General features: G+C 49.9%; 1 protein-coding gene across 2 annotated transcripts in view; it reads right to left on the reverse strand.

Annotated features, from left to right (window-relative positions):
- The window catches only part of GAS7 (growth arrest specific 7), a 286,811-nt gene that overhangs the window by 190,959 nt on the left and 69,426 nt on the right, over positions 1-26,426 (reverse strand). Inside the window, exon 1 of one of the 2 annotated variants that reach the window (XM_025361028.1) lies at positions 13,441-13,555. The exons of the other annotated variant lie outside the window; for it this stretch is intronic. The gene's annotated coding sequence lies outside the window, so the exon portion shown is untranslated. Of the gene's footprint in view, positions 1-13,440; positions 13,556-26,426 lie in introns of those variants that run through there. 2 annotated transcript variants of the gene reach the window in all.

Raw genomic sequence — 26,426 nt, forward strand, 5'->3', positions numbered from 1 at the left:
GAGATTTCTGATGACACTGCCTTTGCTTCTTCTATTAGTTATTTGTTGGGTACAAAAAATTCGCCCAAATATGAGTGACTTCAAACAACAGTCTTTCGGCCGCGTGCAGTGGCTCATGCCTATAATCCCAGCTACTTGGAAGGCTGAGGTAGGAGGATCTCTAGAGCCCAGGAGGTCCAGACCAGTCTGAGCAACATAGCAAGACCCCATCTCAAAAAAACAAAAACAAATATGGTCATTTATGGATTCAGTTTCTGGGAAGCGGGTATTCAGGCATGGTTTTCCCAGACCCTGAGCCTTACCCAGGGTCTCCCCCAAGACTACAGTCAAGATGTCAGCCAGGGCTATAGTCACCGAAAGTCTCAATCGGAGGAGAAACTGCTCCCAAATTCATTCATGTTGAGGCTGTTGAGGCATTTGTTAGTTCCTTGCCACATGCGTCTCTCCCCAGGACAGCTCACCTCAGAGCCAACCAGCAAGCAGGCAAGAGAAAACAAGCATGGCGGAAGCCATTTCGTTACCTGCTCTGAATGACATTCCATCATGTCTATTGTTAGAAGCAAGTCACTGCGTCCCACCCACACTCAAGAGGAAGGGATTACACAAGAGTGACCAGGAGGCAGGGAGCACAGAAAGCCATCTTAGAGGCCACCTAACACATCTCTAGAACGGGCTGTACCTACAGCCACATGCCTGTGGTCATTCATTCATGAGGACCAACAAATCCCTGCACCCCACACATTGTTACTGTCACTCAGCTGGTTTAACTTGGGCTGCTACCACTTAAAATCCAGGGTCCATCAGACTTTACCACAATCCTTGTTATAGTCATGGCTGACTCTTCCAGGCACTCCCTCTCATTGGTTAACGGAAGCATTAGCCCCTGACTTCTATCACTGTTCCCACCATGGCTTTTGGCAAATGGACGCCAGGACCCATCTAAGTTGGCTTCTCAGTTTTTCATGCTCTTTGTGCTTCTGCCTTTGTTCCTGGCCAGGCTACCTGGTACACGGGACCCTGCCCTCTTTGAAATTTTCTAAGGGGCCTGGGACCAGCAGAGACTGGCAGAACCATCTAAGCAACTCCCTCCCCATATAGAGCCCATGCATAAGGTAAACCAGACATCCCAAGGAGCTCTGAATGGTGTGCCTATAGGGTCACTGTTTAGCTCAGAGACTGTGGTATTATATCAATAAATTTTTTTTCAAGGAACAAAACAAACCAGATCTAAGCTGAGTTTTGAAAACTGACTGAAAGAATCTGATGAATCTAGAAGGAAGAGACGAAAGAGTGCCTGTTAAAAAAATAAAAAAAAGAATCTTCCCCATTGTTGACCACCGAAATTCAGCCTTCTAATTTAGAGGGGAGCACAAGGTGACCCCTGAATTATGCTATACCAATTCAGCTTAAATTAAGGGTAATTTGTACAAAGAGTCTGGAATTTTCAAGGAGAAGTAATTCCTACTGTCCCAGCCATGAAAATCAGAGTTCCCAGCATAGTAGTCTAATCTCTTAGTCAGGTACCTGACATGGTATCTCTTTGGTGGGACTATGCAAGATTGAGCAGCACTCTAGGCCTCCGCATGCTGATTTTGAGTGACCCACATTGCTTATATAAACAAGGGCCCACACATTCTAGGGGCAGCCCTGCCTCCCCACTACCTTGGCTGCCTACACCAATGGTCATCCCCTGACCTGGTATTTTAAATCCAGACTTCTCAAGCCTGGATGAACAGCTGAATTACCAGAGGAGATTTTTAAAACGAGGGTACCCAGGACACACCCTATACCAATTAATTCACAACCTCCATCAAAATCAAAATACCCAGGCCCTGTATTTTGGTTTGGTTTCTGGGTTTTTATGTTCCCCAGGTAATTCCAACATTGACAAGACCCATTTGAATGGAGAGTCACAAATCTCAAACAGGCACTCAACTCTTGCTTACTCTGCCCTAAATGTAAGTTCAACGGGCAAGGAATGAGGCATATCCTGGACACGTTTTAGGAAACTGTGTCTCTTCCTAAACTTCCTGTTGAAGAAGGGCTGTGGAATCTTGATCCTCAGAGCAGGAGGCAGGGAGGAACCAGCAGCATTCCTGTCGCCTAGAAGCTTGTTAGAAATGCAGAATCTGCATTTTAACAAATCCTGACCGGACGCAGTGGCTCACACCTACAATCCCAGCATTTTGGGAGGCTGAGGTGGGCAGATTGCTTAGAGGCCAGGAGTTCGAGACCGGCCTGGGCAGCACGGCAAAACCCCTCCTCCACAAAAAAATTCGCCAGGCCTGGTGGTGCCCACTTGTGGTCTTAGCTACTCAGGAGGCTGAGGTGGGAGAATCACCTGAGCCCGGGGAGTAGAGGCTGCAGTGAGAGCTGTGACTGTAACACTGCACTCCAGTCTGGGTGATACGGTGAGACCCTGTCTCAAACAAACCAAGCAACCCCCCGGTGGTTGGTTTGCACATTCAGATCTAAGAAGCACAGTTCATGCCATCTAGCAACCCTACTCTAGTTGCCCAGTGAGATTGTTTTCCATTTTCCAAAACAACAATTTCATTTCTCAGATGATGGAAAATGTTTTGAATCACACTTCACTTAGAAAGATGGAATCAATCTGGCCAGGCGCAATGGCTCCCACCTGTAATCCCAGCACTTTGGGAGGCCGAGGCGGGTGGATCACCTGAGGTCAGGAGTTCAAGAAGAGCCTGGCCAACATGGTGAAACTCCGTCTCCAGCAAAAACACAAAAATTAGCTGGGTGTGGTGGCACACGCCTGTAATCCCGGCTACTAGGGAGGCTGAGGCAGAAGAATTGCTTGAACCCGGGAGGCGGAGGTTGCAGTGAGCCAAGACTGCACCACTGCACTCCAGCCTGGGTGACAGAGCAAGGCTGCATCTCAAAAAAAAAGAAAAAGAAAAAGAAAAAGAAAAAAAGAGCAACCCAATAATAGCTGCTCATCAACCCACAACCCAAATCCATCCTAGCCACAACAGAGCCCACGCTCGCAGCCTTCCCTCCCACAACAGTAACTCCTCCTACCAAAGGCAACCTACCTGCTTTCTACCTATCAGCACAGAACACCTATCTTTAAATTTAAAAAATTAGAGATAAATATATCCTTTGACCCCAGTTCTCCAGTCCTTTATTCATTTCCTTCTCCTAACAGCAAAAACTTTCACCAAAAATGTTGCCTGTAGTCAGTTTTGAATCTCTTACCTCCAATTCACTCCTTCCCACTCCACTGAGCCTACTCTCCTCAATGTCACCAATGACCTCCATGTTGTCACCAAATCCAAGGGCACTGGTCTCTCTTCTAGAGTCCTTGGCCAGCCAGCAACATTCAGCGTCCCCTGTTTCCAGAAACCATGACTGCCCTGGGCTCCTGTGACATCTCCCAGCCACCTTTCTGGATCATTCTCTGTGTGTTCTTAAATGTCACAGTACCCAGAGCTCACTCCTGCCCCCCTTTTTTTTTTTTTTTTTGAGAGGGAGTCTCGTTCTGTCGCCCAGGCTGGAGTGCAGTGGCGCGATCTCCACTCACTGCAAGCTCCGCCTCCCAGGTTCACGCCATTCTCCTGCCTCAGTCTCCCGTGTAGCTGGAACTACAGGCGCCCACCACCGCGCTGGGCTAATTTTTGTATTTTTAGTAGAGACGGGGTTTCACCGTGTTAGCCAGGATGGTCTTGATCTCCTGACCTCGTGATCCGCCCGTCTCGGCCTCCCAAAGTGCTGGGATTACAGGCGTGAGCCACCGTGCCCGGCCGCCCTTCCTCTTTTCTATCTACTCACTTCCTGTAATGGCCTGACCCTGTTCCATAGCTTCAGACATTCTCTATTCCCAATGACTCTAAATGCATATCTCTAGCCCTGACCTGTCCCAGCTCTCCAGACCCATGGCCACCTGGCTTCCTACCATCCCTATGCTGATGCTCAGGAGGAATCTAAAGAATCTAACAACTCATTTTCTTCACTTCCAAAAACAAAACTAGACCTGCTCTCCACACCCCATTTTAGTAAACGGTACCACCATCCATCCATCCTGTTGCTTACTCCCCAAAATCTAGGATCCTCAAGTCCACACACCTTCCACATCCAGTTCCTCTCACCTATCAGTTCTATCTCTAAAACATCCTGATCCATCCACATTTTCCTTCTCCACTGCTGCCACGCCGTTCCCTATATTATTACGATGATCTCCTTGTTCCACTTTTCATCCCCTCCAATTCATTCTCACATTGCAGCCAGAGGGAACTTATAAAACATTCATCAAATTATGTCAACCTTGTAACTAAATTCATCCCACGGCTTTGCGCTACTCCTAGGAAAAAAAAAAAAAAAAAACCATTTACCCTAATTCATAAAGCAATAAAGCCTGCCTCTGATTACCTCGCCTTACACCATTTTCTGCTCTTCCCCTCCAGCCACCCTGACCTTCTAGCTCTGTGCTGTCTAATGCAGGAGACCCTGGCCACATACGGCTACTTAAAGTTAAAATTAAATTCATTCAAACTCAAATAGAATGCAAACATGCCATGCGTATTCCTACCCTGATGCCGCTCGTAAGGCCTCTCCCTCTGCTTGCAGCACCTGCCCTGCTTTTAGGGGGAAGCCCCACCTTCTCTTGCTTTCCAGGTGTGGCTCAGGTGGTGACTCCTCCACAAGCACGGGCCCCTCCTCTGATCACCAGCACCTGCCTGCAGCCCAGATTTGACTCTTATTCAAACTCAAATAAAATGCAGTTCCTCAGTCTCCCTAGCCATCCTGCAAGTACTCAGAGGTCCCACGTGACTAGTGGCTACCATGTTAGATGGCACAGGCCTAGAACATCCCCGTCCCTGCAGAAAGTTCTATTGCACTGTGTTGTTCTCGTGTTCCCAGGATGGGGCTGGTCTGATCTTGCGTCACACCTTTGCACTTGCTGTCACCTCTGCCTGAATGCCGTTCCCCTTCCCCTCCCCATGGCCAGCTGCTTCTTGTCATCCAGACAACAGTGTAAGCGTCACTGCTCCAGAGAGGCCTTTCCTAAGCTCCCAATCCAAAGAAGCCACCCACTTCCTCCCAACCACACGAGCCCGTGTAACTCTGCAGAGCATGTACCACTAGCTCATGCCTTTCTTGTTTGTGTCTGTCGGCTTATTCCCCGACTCTACCCCACCTCTCCACCCCAAAGTATACTCGTGAGATCAGGGACCTGGGTAGTCTTACTCACCACTGCTTTCCAGTTCCTCATCCTGCACCTGCCCGAAGACTCGGCTCAAAAAGTGTTAGTGGATTGCCAGACCATGTCACGTTCGTATTTCCTCTCGAACCTCTCATAACCATCACCTTTTCATCAATGTCCCTGCCACCACCCAGGCGGTGCCTTTATCCACTCCTCCTGAGCAGTACTATAAACAGAATCCTACCTCTGCCCTCCAGCCAACCCTACAAACATTAGCAGGTTATTCCTGCTAACATGCCTCTTGTCAGATCAACTCCCTGTTCCTCCACCTTCTGGTCCCAAATGGCCTCCACATCCCCAAATGTGCCATGCGTATTCCTACCTCGGTGCTGCTGGCAAGGCCTCTCCCTCTGCTTGGAGCACCTGCCCTGCTTGTCAGGGGAGGCCACACCTTCTCTTGCCTTCCAGGTGTGGCTCAGGTGGCAGCTCCTCCGCAGACACGGGCCCCTCCTCTGATCTCCAGCACCTGTCTGCAGCCCAGCTGTGGCTCTTACTCACGAAGTCTCACGTCCCACGTGCAGGCACACAGATCTTCCCTGAGACCACGTCTAAAATTCAACAGTCTCAAACTTTGCAGAGGATCAGAATCACCGGGAGGGCTAATGAAGAACACAGAGGTCCAGGCTCACGGAAGCAGGGTAGAGTCTGAGTCTCTGCGCTTTTTCCACCTTCTTTAGGAGATTTGAGATTTGCATCTTTAGAGCATCAGACCTTCAACATGAACAGCTCAACCTCTTTTCATCCTCCCTCCCACCCACACACCCTTCCTAGCCTCTAAAGATCAATTAACCAATTCCACCGACTCAGAACACCTGGGGAGTGACCGACTAGGCGAATAACCTCCTCTCACACAAGCCTGCTCTTCTTCAATTACTAAAAGGTACCCGCTGTGGTAGGCTTGAAAGCTCTCCCTCCCAAAGTATTAACATCTTAATCACCAGAACCTGTGAACATTACCTTATATGGCAAAAGGGACTTTGCAGGGCGTGACTGAGTTAAGGATTTTGAGGCGGAGAGTTATCCTGGATTATCTGGGTAGGTTCTAAATGCAATCACAAGGGTCTAAGAGGAAGACAAGGTCAAAGAAGAAAGAGGTTGATATCCCCCCACTGGGCTGTAACGGGTGATTCTCCTGCCCAGCCCCCCCGCCCCCCAACCACTGGACTGTGGTAAGGTGGTTCCTTACACCAAGCTGGAAACAGGCACCAAGAAAGGAGTTCAAGAGGATGAAAAATGGAAGGAACAGATTCTCCTTGTAAGACTTATTTCAGACTTTGGAACCTTAAAACTGAGTAAATGAATGTGTTTTCAGTCACTCCGTTTGTGGCATTCGTTACAGCAGCAATGGGAAACTAACACACTTCCTCTTACATAACACTACAAGGTGAAGTTCTACGTGTCTGTCTTGCTGGGCTTCCATTAACCTTTATAGGAATGGCCCCAGGTTCAAGAGGCCAAAGATGAGACACAGGGTTTTACTAGTGGGAAACTTACATACAGAGTGGTCCAGTGGTGGCAGGCTGGGAAGGAGAAGTAGCTGATATACAGTCCAGTGGGGGGCTGGGCAGGGGAACCACCTTACACACAGTCCAGTAGGAGACGTGACAGGGAAACCACCTTACACACAGTCCAGTAGGGGGCTGGGCAGAATCACTTTACCACAGTCCAGTGGAGGGCTTGGCAGAAGAACCACACGGCCCAGTGTAGCCAGCTAGGCAGGAGAACTGCAAGCACTTGCCTAAAGCATGCAGTTTATAGAGCATTTTCACTTTGCACCCTCTCCCTAACAACCTCCACCTGGCCACCTTCATTTAGCCCAAAACAAAGGGCCTTGGTCCTCCATTTGGCCTGTGTTCCACTGAACGGGCCAAGGGCTCAGATGTTCCTCATAGATAAGGAATGAATCTCTGAGTTGGCCACTCCCTGATTCTTTAGCATGGAAATCTGCACACATATTCCGGTGCATCTACCGTACAGGGTCATTCTCAGGGTATCCTTCACTTATTGCTGTCAAGTGCGTCTACCATGCAGTATGATTTTCTATTTAACGCATGCTCCAGTGAGCATTTTCTTTGAGCATCATATAGGTCCTGAAAAAGTTTCAGATCCTGGAGGATTTGTATTTGTATTTAGCTCAGATATTTAAAAACTGCACTGCAGAGTAACCAGATAGCATGATGCCCATATAAAAAGAGACACGTAGACCAATGGAACAGAACAGAGAATCCAGAAATAAATCCATGTATTTACAGCCGAGTTTCAACAAAAGCACCAAGCATACACATTGAGGAAAGGATAGTCTCTTCAATCAATGGTATTGAGGAAACTGGATATCCATATGCAGAGGAACAAAACTGGACCCCTAGCTCTCACCATATACAAAAGTCAACTCAAGATGGAATAAAGACTTAAACATAAGACTCGAAACTGTAAAACTACTAGAAAGAACACTTCAGGACATTGGTCTAGGCAAAGATTTTACAGTTAAGACCTCAAAAGCACAGACAACAGAACCAAAAATAGACAAATGGGACCATATTAAACTAAAAAGCTTCTTCAAAGCAAAGGAAACAATCAACAAAGTGAAGAGATAATCTACTGAATGGGAGAGAATATTTGAAAACTATTTATCTGACGAGGGACTAATAGCCAGAATATACAAGGAACTCAACAATTTAAAAAAAAAAAAAAAAAAAAAGCCCATTAAAAATTAGGCAAAGGGCATAAATAGACATTCTCAAAAGAATAGACATTCTCAAAAGAAGACATACAAATGGCCAACAGGTATGTAAAAAAATACGCAACATCACTAATCACCAGGGAAAGTCAAATCAAAACCACAGTGAGCTATCATCTTACCCCAGTTAGAACGGCTATCATTAAAAAGATAAAAAATAGCCGGGTGCAGTGGCTCACGCCTGTAATCCCAGCACTTTGGGAGGCCGAGACGGGTGGATCACGAGGTCAGGAGATCGAGACCATCCTGGCTAACACGGGGAAACCCTGTCTCTACTAAAAATACAAAAAATTACCCGGGTGCAGTGGCAGGCGCCTGTAATCCCAGCTACACAGGAGGCTGAGGCAGGAGAATGGCGTGAACCCGAGAGGCGGAGCTTGCAGTGAGCCAAGATTGTGCCACTGCACTCCAGCCTGGGCGACAGAGCGAGACTCTGTCTCAAAAAAAAAAAAAAAAAAAGATAAAAAATAACAGATACTGCCAAGGATGAGGAAAAATGGGATCTCTTGTACACTACTGGTGGGAATGCAAACTGGTACAGCCACTGTGGAAACCAGTACAGAGATTTCTCAAAAAAACTAAAAATAGAACTACCATACCATCCAGTAATCCCACTGCTGGGTATTTATCCAAACAAAAAGAAATCAGGATATCGAAAGACATCAGGCTGGGCGAAGTAGTTCACGTCTGTAATCCCAGCACTTTGGGAGGCCAAGGCAGATGAATCACCTGAGATCAGGAGTTCAAGACCAACCTGGCCAACATGGCAAAACTCCGTCTCTACTTAAAAATACAAAAATAGGGCCAGGTGCGGTGGCCCATGCCTGTAATTCCAGCGCTTTGGGAGGCAGAGGTGGGTGGATCACGAGGTCAGGAGTTCGAGACTAGCCTGGCCAACATGGTAAAACCCCCTCTATACTAAAAATACAAAAATCAGCTGGGCGTGGTGGCAGGCACTTGTAATCCCAGCTATTCGAGAGGATAAGGCAGGAGAATCAGTTGAACCCGGGAGGCGGAGGTTGCAGTGAGCCGAGATCGCGCCATTGCACTCCAGCCTGGGCGACAGAGCAAGACTCCGTTTCGAAAAAAAAAAAGATATCAAAGAGATACCTGTACTCGCATGCTTACTGCAGCATGATCCACAATAGCAAAATTATGGAATCAACCGACGTGTCCATCAATGGACAAGGGAATATAAGAAATGTGGTATATATACACCATGGAATTCTATTCAGCATGAGAAAGAGAGAAATCATGTCATTAGCAGCAACATGAATGGCACTGGAGGTTATTACATTAAGTGAAATAAGCCAGGCATAGAAAGACAAAGATCCCACGCTCTCACTGAAATGTGGGAGCTAAAAAAGTTGATCTCATGGAGATGAGAGTAGACAGTTCACTAGAGGCTAGGAGGGGTATGTGGGTAAGAGGGGGGATGAAGAGAGGTTGGTTAATGGTACAATCATACAGTTAGATAGAAGATATAAGTTCTTTTTTTTTTTTTTTTTTTAAGACGGAGTCTCGCTGCGACACCCAGGCTAGAGTGCAATGGCGCCATCTTGGCTCAAGGCAACCTCCACCTCCCGGGTTCAAGCAATTCTCCTGCCTAAGCCTCAGCCCCCCGAGCAGTTGGGACTACAGGTGTGTGTCACCACATCTGGCTGATTTCTGAATTTTTAGTAGAGATGGGGTTTCACCATATTGGCCAGGCTGGTCTTGAACTCTTGACCTCAAGTGATCCACCCGCCTCAGCCTCCCAAAGTGCTGGGATTACAAGCATAAGCCAGTGCACCTGGCCAGAAGATATAAGTTCTAATGTTGGACAGCAGAGCAGAGGGATTATAGTTAGCAACAATACGTTATATATTTTGGAACAGCTAGAAGAGAGGACTTGAAATGTTCCCAACACACAGCAATGACAGACGCTAAGGTGATGGACATCCCAAATACCCTGACTTATCAATTATTATACGTTTTATACATGCAACCAAACATCACATCTACCCCATAGATAGGTAAAACATTATGTGTCGATTAAAAAAGAAAAATAAAACAAGATGCTCTACTTAGACAGGGCTAGTTTGCTTTGGTATCCACAATTCGTACATCAGTGCCTGCTGTGTACATCTATGGATACCAAAAGTCCTTAATGGGGCTGGGAGTGGTGGCTGGCACCTGCAATCCTAGCACTTTGGGAGGCTGAGATGGCAGGATCCTTTGAGGTCAGGAGTTCGAGACCAGCCTGGTCAACATGGTGAAACCCCATCTCTACCACAAATACAGAAATGGCCAGGTACAGTGGCTCACACCTGTAATCCCAGCACTTTGGGATGCTGAGGCGGGCAGATCATGAGGACAGAAGATCGAGACCATCCTGGCCAACACAGTGAAACCCCGTCTCTACTAAAAATACAAAATATTAGCTGGGTATGGTGGCAGGCACCCATAGCCCCAGCTACTTGGGATACTGAGGCAGGAGAATGGCATGAACCCGGGAGGCAGAGCTTGCAGTGAGCCAAGATTGTGCCACTGCGCTCCAGCCTGGGTGACAGAGCGAGATTCCGTCTCAAAATACACACACACACACATACACACACACACGCACACACAGAAATATATTCAGGAGGCTGAGGCAGGAGAATCACTTGAACCCAGGAGGCAGAGGTTGCAGTGAGCCGAGATCACGCCACTGTACTCTAGCCTGGCGACAGGGCAAGACTCCGTCTCTAAATAAATAAGCAAGTCTTTAAGGGAAGCCTATATTCCAAGTTGGAATTGTGACCCTCCTTGGTGGGTCTGGCAGCCTAACCCCAATTGTGTTTCCAATACGGGAGATTCAGGAGTTCCAAAATTAGACCAGGTCATGGAGCCTGGATACCCTGATGAAAAACTGCTGCCGTGTTTTAACTTGAGGAAACCTAGGCCAGATACACTGTGCTTCTTAAGACTCTTATTTTCATGCTAAAAGTGTACAGGTTAGAGCTGTGCTCTCCTGTATGGTCGTCAGTGGGCACATACAGCCCCTCAATATAAATTAATCCGAATGAAAGAACCACTTCCGCAGTCACACCAGCCACATGTTTGTGGCTACTGTATTGGGCATCACAAAGGTAGAACACTGCCGTCCTCACAGAGAGTTCTACCGGGCTGTGCTGCCTGAGGGCAGCTGTCCAGGCATTCTTTGCTACAGCTTCACCTCCAGCTCCCTGACTTAGAAAAACCTGGGAGGAGAGAAATGCTGTCACCGCATCGAATTCCACGCTGGATTCATCCTTGAGCAGGTGACCGAAGACACCCAGCGAGGGATGCTCTCCAGGGGTATTTGCCCACGTGGGGCTTTTCACTGAAAAGATTCTGTCTTTGGAAAAGTGAGATGCAGAAGACACAGAACACTGGAAAACAAGAGGAAGATTCAGGTAGGAGCAAGGTGGGGCAGATGGAGATGAGAGACAGGAGGGCAGCAGGAAAAGAGAATAGGAGTAGCATGTAGAAGATGGAGTCTAGCCGGGTGCGGTGGTTCAGGCCTGTAATCTCAGCACTTTTGGAGGCTGAGGCGGGTGGATCACCTGAGGTCAGGAGTTCGAGACCAGCCTGACCAACATGGAGAAACCCCATCTCTACTAAAAATACAAAATGAGCTGGGCATGGTGACACATGCCTGTAATCCCAGCTACTCAGGAAGCTGAAGCAGGAGAATCACTTGAACCTGGGAGACAGAGGTTATGGTGAGCTGAGATTGTGCCAGTGCACTGGAGTCTGGGACGCAAGAGTGAAACTATGTCTCAAACACAAAACAAAAACAAGAACAAACAAAAAAAAAAAACAAAGAAAGAAAAGAGAGAGAGAAGGAAGAAAGAACGAAGGAAGGAAAGAGAGAGAAAGAGAAAAGAAATGAAACAAAATGAAAAGAAAAGAAAAGAAAAGAAAAGAAAAGAAAAGAAAAGAAAAGGGAGTCCAGTAGTGTCATCACAAGTAGAAAATTCAAGTGTTACAAAGGATTCTTTCCTTAAGACCTGTGTGTAAAATAAGCTACTGGCCTGTAGAGAGGCTAGACCAAGTCCACTGAATGATCTGCAAGACAGAGGATCCCCTGAGGGTCCACTCCCTATGGCCCAGGGAAGCAGGGAAGGACCCCATCCACTCGCCGTCTGCAGGGGGGCTGCAATTGAGTCGGGGAGCTATGGGAGAGAAATTCAACAGAAAGCAAAGACCAACTTTTCCATGCAGAAATTTTAAAAATCTGAAAGTGCACGATGCTGGCAAGGCTAAGGGAAAGCAGGCACTCCTACTAGTTACTAGCAGAAATGTAAGCTAGAACAGTCTTGTTAGAGGCAATCTGGGCCTTTCTATCAAAACTACACACACATATATTCTTTGCTCCAACCTTTCAACCTCAGAAACTTGCCCTTCAGAAACACTCACCCACGTGCGGAATGATGGATATACCAGGCTATCCACAGCAGCAACAGGTAAAGGTAACACGGAAAGATTAGAATCAACCTATATGCCCATTGGTGAAATGAGTGGGGCAGGCATTAAACAGGAGGAGGAAGCTCTTTCTATTGGCTAAACTCCAAGGTATGTTATATGATTTAACAAAAGCATCAGTAGCAGCAGCAAGGTGCAGAAGTGCAGAGGGGACACCTGTGTTTAGAAAAATAATAACTGGGTTAAGGAAAATAAATGGAAACATATTTGGAAATTCCTGGACTACTTCTGGAGGTACCCACAAGAAACTGATCACTTGTTTGCCTCTGCGGAAGGGGACTGAGAGGTTGAGGACAGGAATGGGAGGGAGAATAACTTTTCACTCTACATTTTTTGTACCTTTCAGATATCAGACCTGAGTATATGTTACCTATTCGATAAGTATAAAATTAACAAAGATATACTTTTGGGTATACATATTGAACAAAAATTTTACACTACACCCCCAAACACACTTCTGTCTCTTTTGTTTCTCAAGATAGGGTCTTGCTATGTTGTCCAGGCTGGAGTGCAGTGGTGTAATCACAGTTCACTGCAGCCTCAACCTCCCGGGCTCAAGTGATCCTCCCGCCTCAGCCTTCCGAGTAACCAGGGCTACAGGCACACACCACCATGCCTGGCTAATCTTTTTTTTTTTTTTTTTTTTTTTCACTATTTTTTGTAGAGTTGGAGGTCTCCCTATGTTGCCCAGGCTGATCTCAAACTCCTGGGCTCAAGAAATCCTCCTGCCTCAACCTCCTAAAGTGCTGAGATTACAGGCATGAGCCACCACGCACTTCTTCATCAATGCTACAGTCTCACGGGGAAGGAAGTCAGTGCCTACCAGGTAAGTGGGCCCAGGTTACCAGGGCACGCAGCCCTGTGCTCCCAAGAGGCAACAGGCCCCTCGTTGCGTGCTGCCCTGCGATCTGGTTCCTCAGAAGAGGAGTTTCCAAATACCTGGTCCTCTGCAAATCTGAGCTGTAAACAAGCCTTGGAAAGGTACTCCCCTTACCTAAATCCCAGCCTCAGGGTCCCGTTTCTGACTGGGGTGCCACCACCAAAGGCAGGGTATACACAGCCACCACTGAGCGATCCTCTGCCTGCTTCTCACTCCAGGGAAGAAAATCAAAGCAGGTCCCATGGCTGCGTCTGATAATCACTATGGACACCACACACAAGCCAGCATCAGGGCTGCGTCCAATTAGCCACCCCCATAACAACGCCATAGCAACAAAGGTAATATTATTGTTCTAAAGAGAAGAGAAAAACCACACACACACACACACACACACACACACACACACACATTGTGTTGTGTGATAGCTTTGAAAGCCACAGAGATCGCATTTTTCCACACCCTACAACTTGTGCCTCTCACTTCCCGACACACAGCTTCCTCAATGAGAAGTTCACAGGCTTGGGGCAATCTCCTCTTCACACCATTCCAAGATGCGTGCCCTTCACAGGAAACTGGCATGAGAACGATTCTCTGGCAAGCCAGAAGTCAGGGCTGCCTCCTTACTCTGCCTCTGCGTCCGGGGCAGGGAGGCTGGCAGGGCTGGGCCAGCTGCAGACGGACAGGCTTCGAGGGTCATGCTCGAAGCTGTCCTCTGTCTATCTGTCTGTCTGGCTGCCTCTCTGTGCCAGACCCAAGCTGGCACTGGGGTTTTGGTGGTTGCAGCAATGAGCCACACACTAATCTCCAGACCTAAATGTGGAAAACATTAACCCAAATGAAAAGACATAAATCAGGACGGGGGCTTATGGGATGGAGGAAAACAGCTCTTCTCTGAGCGAGAGCCTGGGCTATTGCACAAGAGCTGAGTGAGTCACCAGCCAGCAGAGACCCGGGGACGGAAGGAGGGAGGGGAGCCCCCAGTGGGACTGGCGGGTGCACAGGCCGGGGGAGCGCTGCAAAAACACAGCTGTAGGTTCATAACTAAGCACACTTCATTAGCAGTCTGAAGGAGGGTGGGGGGCAAAGAATCACCTCCTCCCCAACTCAGGAAGTGTTGCAAAACGTGTCCTCCCCAGAGAAGACGGCAGAAAGAAGTGTTCCTAACTGTTCACCCTCTACAGGCTGCAGCTGTACCCCAGGGAAGCACACCTCAGCACAGAGAAGGCCTCTCTCATCCTTCCTTGCCCCTCCTTGGCAGTGTCCATAGTCTTTGGGGGTTCCCTAGCATGAGGTGCCCATTGTGGGCACACAACTCTTGCCCATACTCATTACCATTTCTTGTCTTTTCTTCCTTTCCTTTTTCCAAACTCCCCATTCTCCATACTACTGTTGTTAACAACAAGACATATCCTTTGGTCTCCTCGACCTCTAGTCCCTGGGGAGAACCTCATACCTTCCCTTAAAACCGTGCCCCACTCACCAACCTCCCCAGCCATGACAGATTCCAAGGCTCCAATATCCACGCAAATTCTAAGTACCTTCTACGAGTGAGGCACGCTGTCCCTGGGGATGGCAGTGGAGAGAAGGAGCTCCCCCAAACAGATCATCCAACCAGGACTTCTGAGACCTGGAAGCTCTAGAAATTCGCTCAGCACCTTGGTGGGAACCCTCACCTCTCCATGGCATCATCAAACTGAGGTTGGGTTGGCCGGCCATGGTGGCTCATGAGTGTAATCCCAGCACTTTGGGAAGACAAGGGAAGTGAATCATTTGAGGTCAGGAGTTCAAGACCCGCCTGGCCAACGTGGCCAAACCCCATCTCTACTAAAAATACAAAAATTAGCCGAGTGCGGTGGCGTGTGCCTGTGGTCCCAGCTACTCAGGAGACTGAGGCAGGAGGACTGCTTGAACCCGGGAGGCGGAGGTTGCAGTGAGCTGAGATTGTGCCACTGCACTCCAGTCTAGGGGACAGAGTGAAACTCTATCTCAAAAAAAAAAAAAAAAAAAAAAATGTTGGGTTTAGAAATCAACTGGGTCCCTTAGACTCTGACAATACTCATCTGTAAGAAATGCACGGAACAAAAGGAATGCTCCCCAGAGTACCTGGCTGTTGCAGGGCTTACCCCAGAGAATGCAAGCTGAAGGAGAGTGCCCTGGGCAGAGTGGGTCTCTGCAACTGGCCAGGCTGCTCATAGCCACCGGGTGTGCAGGAAAGGTGACCAGCAGATAGCACCACCCGCATCCTGCCAGGGAAGTCACTTACAGGAGAGCTCTTGGGGGTAGGGAGTGGGTCTGAAGTGGACTTAGAGGACAGCTGGCAGAAAGGATGGGAAGAGAAGGCATTCCAGACCAAGGAATCATTCATTCATATTCATTCATTCGTTTATTCGACACATGTTTCTTGAACACCTCTTATACACCAGACACAGGTTTCGATACTGGAATACATCAGTTAACAGGACAAAGATCCGTGCCTAAGGGAGCTTACATTCTAGCAGGGGAGATACATAACCCACAGCAAGCCAGACAGACAGGCCAATGATCCAGTTGTGCTGGAAGGTGATAAATGATGGGGAGGGAAAGAAAAAATAGAGCAGAGTAAAGGGGTGGGTCTGCCAGAGTGAGTGAGAGACATAAAGGAGATAAAGGGGTCTATTCATATCCTGAGGCTGCTGTAACAAATTCCCATAAACTAAGGGACTTCAAACAACAAAAATTTATTCTCTTACAGTTCTGGAGGTCAAAAGTCTGAAATGGGTTTCACCGGGCTAACGTCAAGATATCTGCAGGGCTGGCTGGTTCCTCCTGGAGGCTCTAGGAAAGAATCCATTTCCTTGCCTTTCTCAGCTTCTGGAGCCCACCCACATTCCTTGGCTTTCAGCCCCTTCCTCCCATTACTCAGCCTCTTGCTTCCAACATCACATCTCCTAACATTGACTCTGGCCCTCCTGCCTCCCTCTCGTAAGGACCCTTGGCTTACACTGGGCCCACGTGGATAATCCAGGATTATCTCCCCATCTCCGGTCCTCAACTTAATCACACCTGCAAAGTCCCATCTGCCACAGAAGGTAACATATTCACAGGCTCCAGAGATTCGAAGGTAGACATCTTCAGGGGACCATTACTCAGCTCCCACAGGGAGTTGGGCTGCAAAGGCCTTGATGAGGAAGCACGCCTGATATATTTAAAGAAACACCATGGAGGGTGGAGGACAGATGCAGGAGCGACACAGGAGTGAGACGAGCAGGGAGGAGCAGGTGCTGAGGTCAGGACGGTAATGGGGACCCAATTACGTAGCACGTCAGCCACTGTAGGGCTTCCGCAGCTTCACTCTGCCGACATGGGGCACCGCTGGACTGTGGTAAGCAGAAACATGATACGATCAGACCCTTCCTGTGAAAACAGCAGACTAGAGGCCAGCAGAGCAGCCAGGAGGCACCTGCAACAGCCCAGCAGCATTGTAGTGGCAGCTGTGGCTCAGTCCAAAACTACAGTGGTGGGGTGGTGAGAAGTGATCCTATGTTTAAAGATCTGTTTTGCAGGAAGGGCCAACCTGCATTGTCAACATGCTGAATGTGGAATGTGAGAAAGAAAGGGGAGTCAAGGTTTTTGCCTCCAGTGGCTGGAAGGACAAACGAGCCATTTGCTGAGCTATGAGAAGCCACAGTAGCCCAGACCTGGGCTAGGCAACTGCGTCCTGCACAGGATGAGTGAGATGTCAAGGACGCAGCTGGATCTGCTTGGGTCTGCACTTTTCCCTGAGGGTAACAGGCAGCACCAGGACCCTGTTGCTCTCCAGGGCGTGGAGACAGCCAAGACCACCCGGGATTACATTTCTAAGTCAGGCACTCGTTGGAAGACAAGATGATAGAGATGGAATAAACAGGGATTTCGCCTGAGCCCTGTTTCTCAGCCAGGCATTTTTTCCACTTCTCACAGCCCATAAGGTGGGAAGGAAGTCATGGGAGCACAGCTGGATTCTGGAATGCAGCCCAACCACAGGCTCGAAATCCTCATCTGTGAACAGCTCCACTCACTACCTGGTCAGCCTCTCCGGCCTGTCCTGGGGGCCTTCACTGCCCTGCCAGTCAATTCCAAAAAGCCCTCGTGGGCCGGGCGCAGTGGCTCGTGCCTGTGATCCCAACACTTTGGGAGGCCGAGGCTGGCGGATCCCTGGAGGTCCGGAGTTTGAGGCCAGCCTGGCCAACATGGCAAAACCCCTCTACTAAAAATACAAAAAATTAGCCAGGCGTGATGGTGGGCGCCTGTAATCCCAACTACCCAGGAGGCTGAGGCACGTGAATTACTTGAACCCGGGAGGCAGAGGTTACAGTGAGCCGAGATTGCACCATTCCACTCCAGCCTGGGCGACAGAGTGAGCCTCTGTCTCCAAAAAAAAAAAAAAATCCCTTGTGTATCTCTGAGCTGTCTTAACTTATCAGGGAGGTGGTCCTACCTCAGGGGCCCTGTTAACCATGAGGACCAAGCAGGGCCAGGGCAGGTGACCAGCCTGTGTGGCATCTCCCAGAGGAGGCAAGTGTTCCCCTCCCACTGGACACCAGCACAACGTACACATGCTCACATGGTGACACGCACTACAAGAGGATTCCCAGGGACAGATGGCACTGCTGAGTGCTTCCCGGGCGCTTTCAGCCATTCATTCATTTGACAAATACTTCTGGAGCATATACCACGTGCCAGGCTCTGTTTCTAGGTATTTGGGGCGGGGGACACATCAGTGAAAAAGGCAGAAGGGAAATACACCTTTGCTTTCCTGGAGCGATGGCTCCAGCATGAGGTAGGAACGGGCTATGGGGAGCAGACACTAAACACAATAAAAAAGTGAATTCTAAAGAATATTAGAAGGTGATGGGGGGAAGAGAACATGGTAAGGGGAATCAGGAGTTCAGGGTAGACTGGAGCGTGGGTGGCAATTTTACAGAGTTCAAGATGTTACCCTTGCTAAAGATCTTTCTAGCTCTTCTGCTCACTGTATTGATTTATTCCTTCATTAAGTAGTTACTTAGTGCTCACCAAGGGCCTGCCCCAGGCCCTCAGCGCTCTCATGAAGCTGACATTTTATTTAAGGAGACAGAGGTTAAGACAACTAATTATAGAAAGATTATGAAACAGCAGGAGCTCCCCGTCTCAGGGGATTCCTACGACCAAGGCAATCACGACAAAACACGCTCAACAAGCTGGGGGTCCTCCCAAGAATGTCCTTGATTCTTGTTCAAGGTCCAAGGCCCACTTCTCACCTCCTTCCTCTCCCAACACACCACACCCTGAGTTAGTTAGAACTGCTGTCTTCTCAGCTGCGGGAAACCACAGCTCAATGGTTTTTCTAGAAGCTGCCCATTGTCCTCAGACCTTGCCTGGTGCCGCCCCAAAGCACCTGCTGGTGTTAGGCCTCCTCAGCTAACTTGACATTCCATGCTTCAGACCCAGCATATCTTCTCTACAAGCACCAAGCCCAACAAGTGGGTCCTTCAGGCTGTCGTCTCCTCGTAGTGCTGATCCAAGCACCTGCTGGGCGAGTTTGCTTCCTTTTACCTGACTATGCTCCCGCCCAGAGCCAGGCAGCCTGGGGACAGAGGAAGAGCAGAAGAGGATGTCACACCCAGGCACACCAGGAGGCCAAACCTGTTTGGCAGCTCAAGCCTCTGACCACAAGCTGGCACTCGCTTTCGGAAGTGCTAACCACAGGCAGGACTGCTAACGAGCAGAACACCAAGGCATTTCCTGCAGGAAAGAAATGCAAGGCATGTCCCCCATGGCAATCCCCGGGCTCTGGACCCACCCATCTCTTCCCACTCCATATCCAGCTGGAAGTGCTGGTCCAGGCCCCAGTAGAAGACACAGCTACCAACAGAAAGTGCGGCCCCCAGGAGCCAGGCCAGCCACCGGCAACCTCCCTCCATTCTTGCAGAAACGGTTCCGCTCTCATCTTCCTCCAAAGTTGGGAGGATTTGAGAGCAGCCAGAGTGTTAGCTGTGGAGGATGGGGGGGGCCACTGCCTTTCCTCCTGGTTCCTCTACTGAGTCTCCCACAAATGGTTCCACGAGACCAGGACTCAATCCTAAGAGTATGAGTAGAAGATCTGTTCTCAAAAGTACAGTGAAGGGAGTCTGAGGCAGGTGGATCACCTGAGGTGAGGAGATCAAGACCAGCCTGGCCAACATGGTGAAACCCCATCTCTACTAAAAATACCAAAACTAGCCAGGCATGGTGGCAGGTGCCTGTAATCCCAGCTACTCAGGGGGCTGAGGCAGGAGAATCGCTTGAACCCGGGAGGCGGAGGTTGCAGTGAGCCAAGATTGTGCCATCACACTCCAGCCTGGGGGACAAGAGCGAGACTTTGTCTCAAAAAAAAAAAGCACAGTCAAGATTCTCAGGAGAGCTGCTCAGGAGCCTCCACACTCCAACAGCTTCCCACATGGGCAGCTGGGGGAGAGGAAGGGCACCCACCGAAAGGGCAGGCAGCTAGTGAGAAGGAGGGTGCAGAATGGCAGCTACGGCACCTGTCCCCACCCCTTCTCTCATTCTTTGTCACCATTTCCTTCCTTTACAAGTGCCACATGAAAGCAAAAGGCCCACTGGAACCCCCAACTGGGCATGCAGATGAGTCTCAAATGGGAGTAGTGGCAGAGCTGCAGGAGCTGTGACAGTCCTCCATCTCCTCTCTACTGGCTGGGGTGCAAATGATTGGAATATATACAGCGGCCAGTGGTTAAGAACTTGGGCTGTAGGCCAGGCACACTGGCTCGCGCCTGTAATCCCAACACTTTGAGAGGCCGAGGCGGGTGGATCACCTGAGGTCAGGAGTGTGAGACCAGCCTGGCCAACATGGTGAAACCCCGTCTCTACTAAAAATACAAAAATTAGCCCAGCGTGGTGGTGTGCACCTGTAGTCCCAGTGACTTGGGAGGCTGAGGCATGAGAATCGCTTGAACCCGGGAGGCGGAGATTGCAGCGAGCCAAGATCGCGCCACTGCACTCCAGCCTGGGCAACAGAGCAAGACAGTGTCTCGGAAAAAAAAAAAAAAAAAGAACTTGGGCTCTGGAGAGAGATGGCCAGGTTCTGCTACTCACTGGCTGGGTAACGCTGGGGAAATTAAACTTCTCCGTGCCTCAGTTTCCCCATGTGTAAAACAGACATAAGAATACTACTTACAGGTCTATTGTGAGGACTAAATGAGGGAATGAAGGTCCAGTGCTTAGGCCAGTGTCTGAAAAATCATATTATGTAAATGCTGTCTATTATTATTAAATGCTCCTGAATCAACAGATCTGTTTTTAAATATTCTCTCCACCCACAAAACGATATGCTTACCTGGGGGTTGAGGAAATAAGTAAAAGCATGGAGTATTGAAGATGTAACCTCAGACCACCCAGCACGCTTCCCTGTTCCCCATCAACCTCTCCCTTGGGCTTCCCCAGCCCCATGCCTCCCAACCAAGTCTCAGAAACTCACAAGATTCCTGGGTGCCACCAGCACCCCAGCATGGAATGCGCCCCCTCCCACAGTCATCTCAGAAACCACTGAGACCAGTTCTCACTGGGGACTTTGGAAGGCAGTGGGCCTAGGCGACCTGGAGCCTCCAAAAACACGTGCCTCGCTTCCAACAAGGGCACTGAGGCACAATCCAAAGGCCAGCTCTACAACTTCCACACTCAAACAGCACACACCAAGGCCCAGAATGGTATCGGCACCATCACCAAGGAGGTGTAAACAGAGGGAGGACACAACTCACTCCTCCTCATACAGTGTGACCTGCGTCTCCTGAAAGCACTTTCATCTGTGCACACCAGTGGTACCCATGCAGGAGATGATGCTTCTAAGGCCCCCAAACCGGCCAGCCCCTGTGTTTTCATTCATCCTTCCCTCCCACTGAGGGGCTGCAAACAGAGCTTTGTCTTTAGCCAGTGGCCATGCCAGGATCTTCTAGAAACCCTCATCCTTCCTCTCCCCTCCCAGACACGTGCACGCTGAGATCGAGACCCAGGGAGCCTCCATTCCAGGCTCTCTCCCAGACAGTCAGTTTATGTGATGGCCGTATCCAAACACTCAAAAGCACACCCATTTTCTCAGAACTAAGTGAGAACGGCCACCTGGGACCCAACTCAACAACTCCCGAGCAGGAGCCTCACCCTCCCTGGCCCCGTGGCTGACTGCTGATTCGATTAACAACCATACAGAGGGGGGTTGAAACCCTCACCCCCACTTGTGGTGAAAAGCCTCAGCTTTCAATCACAACTCCTCCATATAGCAAGTTATTTACCTCCACGGAGCCTTGGTTTGTTCACCCATAAACCCGAAACACTACCTCAGACAGTTGTAGAATTAACTGAAATACCTAGAAAAGTACAAGCTGAAGATCTTTTTTTTAAGGCTGGCTGGGAGACCCCATGTGTAAACATAAAACAAATAAAATAAAGCTTTTATATATTTTATTTATTTATTTCGAGACAGCATCTCAAAAGTCTCACTTTGTCACCCAGGTTGGAGTGCAGCAGCGTGATCATGACTCACTGTAGCCTCAACCTCCTGGGTTCTAAGCAATCCTCCCACCTCAGCCTCCTAAGTAGCTGGGACTACAGGTGCACACCACCACGCCTGGCTAATTTTTTTAGTTTTTTGAGGTGACGCGGTCTCACCATGTTGCCCAGGCTGGTCTCAAACTCCTGCGTTCAAGCCATCGGCCTGCCTTGGCCGACCCAAAGTGCTGGGATTCCAGGCATGAGCCACTGCATCCGGTCTTCAGGTAAGGCATATGTTCTCCAGGTTGTGGTGGTCCTCAAGACTCACTGGAGTCACCTGTCAGACTCTGGAAAGCATTGTTTTTTATCCTATTTAGAGCTGTGGTCCAGAGCATGTTAAAACACAGGTAGCTGGGCTCCACTACCGGGCTCTGAGCCAGCAGGTCTGGGGCAGGACCTGGGAATATACAGCTCCATCCAGCGAGTTCCCAGGAGATGCTGATTCTGTTGCCGCTGGTCCAGGGACCACACTTCCAGAAGCCTCACCCTAGAATGTGAAGGCTGGAAAGTGCATTAGAGGTCACCCAGAATGATTCCAAGAGGAGCCAGAATGCACCCGTGCCTCTTGCCTGGTCCAGTCCTGCTGTTGATCTGACTCTCAGCTGTTCCATCTTGAGCCTCAGACACAGGCAGGGCTAAGGGTGAACACCTCAAAACTCTGATCATCGCTCAAACAATCTGTGGCCCCTACTGGTCCTGTTTATTATCTCTTGGTGCCTTTGGGGTCCCCAGGCTGCTGCCTTCAACATCCAGCCACCAGCCCTCACCTAGAGCTTGCTCCCCGCACAAGCGCGGGCTCCATTCTGCCTGTCCAGGAACAGACAGCAGTGGCTGGAGGAATCAAGGCAGGGAGGTTGGAGTCTGAGGCCCACAGGTAAGAGGAGGGGCGCAGCAGAGCCCTGGCACAGCTGATTTGAGGACAAGCCTCTCCATCCTGAGCAGAGCCTGGAGACAGTGGGTTTCCTGGAGGGCGCCCCGGACAGACACACACTGTAGCCAGTGTCCGGACCGCACAATGCACAAAAGGCCAGTGGGGCAGGCAGCCAGGGCCCACTCATGCCAGTACCATCTGGGAGCCCTTGCCAGGCCTCGCAGGGCTGGCTGAAGAAGCTGGACTCTGTCCTGGGGCACAGTCGTGCTCTATTCTTATCTCAAGGGGGAATGTGTGACTCTCCTTCCCGTGAATGGGGGCCCCTGAGGAGGTGGAGTGGGAAACAGAGCCGCCACTGTGCCAGGGCAGGCTCCCCGCGCGGCTCCCAGCTCCAACCAGCCCCTCGTGGCGGGGCCTTGCACAAGCCCTCAACAAGAAAAGGCCAGGCTGAAAAGGTGGACATGGAAATGACCGTCTAGAGCCCAGTGCAAACTGCCCCTCCCTCACTCTGCAAGACTTGAGCCTGTGAGGCCTGACCAGAAACTCACACACTCATTCCCGGGAGGGACCCCATGGGACAGGCTCCTACAGGAAAGTGCAGCCTCCACAACACAGTTCCTCACCGCATCCCAAAGGAAGGAGCCCAGACATCCTAGACACTCCACATGTGCACACACATCGCCACTGGCAGATCGGGGCTCTGGCCTGCCGAGCTCCCACAGCACACCATTTGCAGGTGGCAACAGATCTCATGATTTGCTGGCTCTCTTTTGGCCTGCAAATGCCAGGCTTAGCCAGCGAATGGGGCACTGGGTATTCTCAAGGACTTTAAACTGGTACAACCTTTCTAAAGAGCAGCGTGGGGCCGGGCATGGTGGCTCATGCCTGTAATCGCAGCAGTTTGTGGGGGCTGAGGCGGGTGGATCACCTAAGGTCAGGAGTTCAAGACCAGCCTGGCCAACAAGGTGAAACCCTGTCTCTGCTAAAAATACAAAAATTAGCTGGGCGTGGTGGTGCACACCTGTAATCCCAGCTACTCAGGAGGCTGAGGCAGGAGAATCACTTGAACCCGGGAGGCGGAGGTTGCCGTGAGCCAAGATGGCGCCATTGCACTCCAGCCTAGGTGACAAGAGCGAAACTCCATCTAAAAAAAAAACAAAAAAACAAAAGAAAACAACAACAACAAAAAACACAGATCAAACAATTGTGTGTATAATATGATCACAAAAGGACAAAATGGAGATTGTTCTTTCTTTCCCAGTTGGATGAAAGAGGGGAGTAAAGGGTGATGGGGAGATGAGGAGGGAGGAGGGTGGGGTGGTGTAGGGAATGAGGCCCAGGTATGACGGGGTCAGTTGTGGGTGGGAGCCACTGGCCACTGGGGGAATTAGACTAAGTCTTGTTTAGCCTTCCTCTGGAAGGACCTTAAAGGATGATTAAAACATCCGGAAAATATTTAGCTAGTAAATCTTTTAGAAGCCCCTCCACCCTGTGTTATTTATATAAACACTTCCCTTCCACTCTTCTCTACCCTCACATACAGCCACCCCAATTCATGTAACAGACTTGGAATCAGCAGAGCCAGAGAGACCTGGACAAGGCTGGCTCCACGTGTGTTCTGACCACCATGGGTGCTGCCCATCTGTGCAATACGAAGCCTGGCCCCCCATCGCAGAGCAGCCCTCTGACCTGTCAGGGACCCACAGCAGGGGTCGGGGGTGGTGGCCACACTATTTGGGTTCCCTGGCCACCAAATCTCCACCAGTGATTGTCCCAGGGACTCAAGGAAGGGGAAGGATTAAACGGGGGAATTGCTTCTCAGACAGGAGAAAGTATTTGCTCTCACCCTGTCTGTTCTCCTGGAACTCCCTGGGGTTCTCAGGGGGAGAAACCCTTAATGAATGGTGTGAGGGGAAGAGACGTCACATGCACATGAATGTGCGCATGGCAAACGCACACACATTCACACACACACTCTCACATACACACACACACACTCACACACACGCACACACACCCACGCTCACACTCACTCTCACACACTCGCACACACATGCACACACACGCACACATGCTCTCACACACACACACTCTCAGTCACACTCTCACGCAGTCACCCACCACACACACTCTCATACTCTCACACTCACCCACACACTCACACACACGTGTAGTTCTCACACTCTCACACCCACACACACACTCTCACACGTTTACTCACACACATGCACTCTCACACTCACGCGCTCACACACACACTCTCACACGCATGCGCACACACTCTCACACACCCACACACAAACACTCTCTCAAAATCTTCCTCCTGTTTCTGAGAAGTCCCCAGAATTCAGCGAAGCCACTCACTTGTTAACAGCCCTCTTTTGAGGGTTAGGAGCCAATCCCAGCGTGCAGCACGGGAAAGAGCCTATGCCCCGGAACCAAGCCGACTCTGACTCTAGTTCCAATGACAGCACAGCAGACAGTTCTGGCTTCAAACCCCAGCTCTGCCACTTAAGCTGTGTGACCTTTCTTAACCTCTCTGGGTCTCTGTTTCTTCCCCTAGAGAGTCCTGGTATCCTTGAAGGGAGATTGCACCAGAGGCTGGGAGTGTAGAAACCTGGGTGTGAGTGCCGGCTGTTTACTGGCCGGAAGGTTGGATCCAGCACGCCGGTCGGTGCTGGCCAGCACCTTACATTGTTTGTTGTTGTTGTTAGTTTAAATCAATTGGCAACATTACACAACTGGGAGAGTGTGGATTTCCAGCTGGCCATGTGTTCCCAATGACCGGCTGATGCTCCCTGCATCTTGAGGCCTAAATCAAGATAGTTTAACCTTCCGTGGCTCTGGACACTGGGTTAACAGGAAGCCCGGGGAAGAAGAAAGCAGTGCTTCCATGAGCCCCTCCTCAAGACGCCCGGTTTCCAGGGGCCCTATGTTGCCCTCTCACTTTTGCACAACCTGCTGTGTAATGATGAACCAAACATGGCCCAGGAGGTGAGTCTGCCAGCTGGGGACAAGCAGGTCCGGCGGCCAGGACTATTGCACACCGGCTCCACGGCCTGGAGGAGACCTGGGCTCAAGTTCCTGTGGGGAACGCTCCATTTTTCTTTGCCCCAGCACCTCATCAAACAGTCCCACCCAGCACCCCTGAACGTAGTACAGCTGTGCACTCACAGAGGGACAGACTCAGGGCTGCAGGACACAATCTTCATGCAAGAATTTTAATTTTAAAGATGCTAATCTCAACCAGGAAAACACCAGACCTTGCGCAGAAAATCCCCCGATTCCAGGGCTCTGATGGAAAGCAGGGGCAGAAGGCCCCCTCCAAGGTTATGAACTGACCCCAGTATCTGTCCCCCTAAACCCCTGAGACTGGGCAAGCCTCAACCGGCCTAAGTGGACTAGGAGAGGAATCTCTGAGTAAATCGAGTAAATCCTGGAATCCTAAGCATCTCCTTGGAAATGCTGATTAAACATCAGAACCTGCGCAAAGATCTGAGCAAATTCCAGGACCACCACTCGGGCCACATAAGCTCTCAATGGAGCACACACACACACACTGAGTCAGACCCCTAAACATCTGGGGCTTAGCTAATCCTCCGCTCTCAGGCGTTCAGCTTGGGTGGACTCCGAGGAGAGGCAGAGCCGGCGAGGGATTCAGTCCAGTTTCCAGGGAGCCCAGCCAGGC

The sequence above is a fragment of the Theropithecus gelada genome, chromosome 16 (assembly GCF_003255815.1).
Source record: "Theropithecus gelada isolate Dixy chromosome 16, Tgel_1.0, whole genome shotgun sequence".
NCBI classification, from domain to species: Eukaryota; Metazoa; Chordata; class Mammalia; order Primates; family Cercopithecidae; genus Theropithecus; species Theropithecus gelada.